Source organism: Pygoscelis adeliae, unplaced genomic scaffold (genome assembly GCF_000699105.1).
Source record: "Pygoscelis adeliae isolate BGI_AS28 unplaced genomic scaffold, ASM69910v1 Scaffold304, whole genome shotgun sequence".
Taxonomy (NCBI): Eukaryota; Metazoa; Chordata; class Aves; order Sphenisciformes; family Spheniscidae; genus Pygoscelis; species Pygoscelis adeliae.
Window position 1 is genome coordinate 432,125 of NW_008824558.1, and position 4,034 is coordinate 436,158.

General features: G+C 42.6%; 1 protein-coding gene across 1 annotated transcript in view; it reads left to right on the forward strand.

Annotated features, from left to right (window-relative positions):
• The first annotated feature begins 830 nt into the window (after nt 1-830).
• Nucleotides 831-4,034, forward strand: part of IQSEC1 (IQ motif and Sec7 domain 1) — a 149,687-nt gene continuing 146,483 nt past the window's right edge. Inside the window, exon 1 of the mRNA XM_009321981.1 lies at nt 831-853. The gene's annotated coding sequence lies outside the window, so the exon portion shown is untranslated. The remainder of the gene's footprint in view (nt 854-4,034) is intronic.

Here is a 4,034-nt window from a genome sequence, read left to right on the forward strand (position 1 = left end):
TTGGCAGGAGTAGAGCATAAAATTGACCTGCGGATTAATCCAGCAATTCAAACCCTTGGTAAGTAACCCCCCGGTCTTTTTTTTTTTTTTCCCCTCCCCTGTCATAAGGAGCCCACAGTTTTCATAGGTGCTGGCAGACAATGGAGCCGATGTGATTTACACAGGAGGAGCTGATTAACAGAGTTGTGTGCTGCTCTATTTAAAAAAAAAAAAAAAAAAAAAAGAAGGAAAAAAGCCTGCAGTTCCCATGTGATGGGATCATAGCACTGCTGTGATTATAGGGCAGTTGTTGTCAGATCTGATGGAGATAATTGCTTGCATTTTCCGAAGTTCTGTGAGCTTGAAGGATGCTTTCCAAAGGTCCTTCAAAAACCTTAACTGGAATATATACACGCTGTTTGACCAGAGGGCTTTTAGAATGGCCTAAAATAGCCAAAAGGAGAAGTGGGATTTCTGTGTAATAACAGTCATCCCGGTAGTACTGGGGACTTTCAGAAAGCTAAACGGCAATCAGGATCAAAGAGCGATACCAAGAATTTGTATCCTTTGTGCGACTGCCTCTTTGTATTAAAGTAGGATACTGTAACTGTGCAGGTGCTGTGCCATGTGCATGACTAGCTGCATATATTGCTAGCAATTAGAAACACTTATGCTGCGGCAATAAGGAGAGGAGTGTGTTGGACTGGATTTGAGTCATTCAAATCATAACAAAAAGAAGTCTTGTGTTGTCAAAACCTAGCTGCAGACTACAGTTGCTGCAGTAGAAGTATTTGAAAATGCTGAAGTTAAAGGCCTTCTGCTTGGATTACTGGCAGTTTTTATGTCTCCAGCCTCTTCACGGTTTCTATAAAAGGTAAGAAAACATTAACTCTGAAATGCTTTTCAGAACTGGGTGGCTGCACATGATGCCACCAGTGCTCTTACTTGCTATTCTACTCTGTTGCTGAAAGGCAAATATGCAGGGGAAAAGGGAGTGGTAGAGAATTAATGAGAACTTGTGACAAAGATTGTAAAGCTGCTTTTTTATTGCATTAATTATCAGCCACTTTTGTCTCTGTGCATGCAGTTGTGTAAGGTGATGATGCTGTTTGGTTTTAACATTTACTTTAAGTCACATCATCTCAGCTAAGACTCAATTAGTACTTTTTCTTCTCTGATATTTTATCCTTAGGCACGGTAGCTTGTGTTGTGTAGTGTACAGACTGTAGGTAGCACTAGGAGATTAATTGAAATGTCACGGAAATTTATGTAATGCAGAGAAGATCCTTTTTTCCCCGAGATATTTAGGAATATAATAGTTCATCTTTCATCTCCTCCCAGCACAAAGTGCACATCACAGTCATTCAGAGCAATGGGCACTTCACTTAGGCAGGTCTGACACACAGCTTAAATGATTGATGGTGAATGGTGATCATAAAGAATAGGACTGGGTGTCAGATGCATTGAGCTTGCCTATTTAATGGAACAGCAAAATAAGCAATTCCATTTAACATGTCCCTGAACTTACCCTGATGCTTTTTAATCTAAACTTCTGTTTTCTTGCTCTTGATTTACGCTACTAAGCGGGGGGAATCATATGTACTTGAATTTTCTGGGGGAAAAGTGGGGATCACATCATTGTTAACAAAACCCATGCGATTCTTTAAAATAGGATTCTGCTCTTGTTCTGTACACTTTCTGGTCTAGCTACCTATTGTCAGCCTACAGAAAGTGCTTTGTACTAAATGCTAATTGCAGTTGAATTTTTCATGCAGTGACTGAAGGCTGGAAAAGGGAACTGTTCCAATCTTTTTCAAGGTTTAAGGGGTGCCCCGCACTTTCTGGCATTGAGTAATACAGGACCCTCATCTGTGACCATTGGCTTGTGAAGTTTCAAAAGATAGCTTTATTCTCCTCTTCTTGCAGCTTTTCACAGATTTCATTTCTGAGCCAAAAAATTTCCAACCTATTCCCAGCCCATTGTAATGTCTTCCTTGCTGGGAAACCATATAAAATAATAGAAATGTAGCTAGACTGTTTTGACACAAATAAATACAACTAAACTACAGCTTTATGTCTTGGATTCCTGGCAAAATCCCAGCTTTGTTGCAAATGAATGACTGTAGAGTTATCCTACATCCTCTAATGAAAACCTCTGCAATAGCTAAGGACTGTCCATTTATTTCCTTCCAGATAGTTAATTTATTTGTCATCAAAACCTAGATGTACTTGAGCCCTCCTCCTGGAGTGCGTTTGCATGAACCAGAAGTAAAATGAGGACTTAAGCACTTAACTATCAGATAGAAGGACTTTGCTCTCATCATTTTGAGAAAAGGAAAATTGAAGGAAAGTTGCAACTTTCTCATGTTTTAAACAAATAATTTCTTGATTAAAGCCCAGTGACAAAGAAGTGTGAAAAGCAAATGGTCCAGAATAACAAACCTAAATGCAAGGAAGTTCATATTAAAAAGAAAAAAAAACCCACAACTTTCTTGAGACTTACTTTCAATTACTTTTTATTAGTAATTGTAGATTGTTTAAAATGCTCTTGGAAAAGAGCCAGGGGGCTGTGGGGAAGAGTGTTGTGTGTGCCTGGGTGTACGTCTTTCTTCTTTTTATGTGTAAAATGAGATAACCAAAACAGGACTTGAGTAACATTTCCATTACATGGGTCTTACTGCATGAATTTTTAGTATAAGCTTTAGGGTTATTGCCTGCCCTCTGTTCTACCTTGATGGTGTGGAGGAAGATGTGTCAGGGAATGTAGGCGGGAGCAAACTTCAGACACCCCTGTATGACATTCCCTCGTGCCGCTGCTATTACCTGGTGACCAGCCATGGCTTCAGGTGAGGAGGTGCAGTAACAAGTCGTGGGGGAAGCAGTACCAAACCCCTAAGCCTTCCCCAGGTACAGGTAGCGCTATGACAGCAGATGACTTTTCAGAGCAGACGTAGGGATGCTGTAGAATAGCTGCCCACCCCCCACTTAAGCCATGTGTTTCTGATCCTGGGGGGTGACTCAGAGACTCATTGCTTGGCCATGGGAGCTCTGCTCATCGCTCCTCGTGCGCTCACCCTCCCCAGCAGTGCTTAGCAAGCCGTACATGACAAGAAATGTGACTATTCTCTTTCCTTTTGTGGACTGTCTGGGCAGAGCATGACTTTTATTTTCAGTCGCAGTCAGTGCTCAAAACTGTTGTAAATTTTTCTTGTTGCTTCAGAAGCTCTGTGGCTTGCTGCTCTACGTTCAGAAATCAAGCTGTGTTTTTCAGCTTGTCTTACTCAGGGAAGTCGTGTGGGATCGTGTCTGTTGCCTGACCTGGACAATTCTGATTTATGGTATAATTTTGTCTTGCACTAGGAGCCTCTTGCGTGGAACCGTGCATCTATATTGAAAGCCATGGACTTCAAGAGAAGTCCATGCAGGGCGTGTTAGGTCTTGCAACTTCCTTGCATAGCAGCGTTCACTGGTTGTGTGATAAAGCACACACACAACGCGTACACCCTGAACGTATGGAGCTGAGTGGCAGGATAGGGCTGGCATGCTATGTTGCTGTTTGGGAAGTGTGCTTCTTCCCTTGAGAACAAGGTTACACCGAGAGGCTCAGGCAGACGGTGCTGGTGGCCTGTCCCTGCTGCCCAGAGCTGTGGGGCTGGGAGCAGGATTGGAGGACAGGGCAAATGAGCCAGTCCCCCTCCCTGCCTGTAGTTGTAGTGCCACTTGGGGCACTGCAAGAAAATAGTGATTCTGGATGATGGGACAGAGTAAAACTAGGACAGTTTTTGCCTTCTGAGGTGCTAGTTTTCAAACGTATTCAGGTATACAAGGTAAAAATCCAATTCCAAAACTCTTTATAGCAAGCTGTGCACGTGACATTCCTAAAGGGAAGCCCAGCTGAGGGCAGACACCCGACCTAGAGTAGAGGGCTTCGGTAGAGTTTGCAGTCCTTTGTGAGAATTGATTCAGTGAGGTGTATTTCCTCAACGCAGCAAGGGAAAGGGGGAAATAGGACAAAACAAACCAACTGCACTTCTAGTCCGTTTCTCAAATTTGGC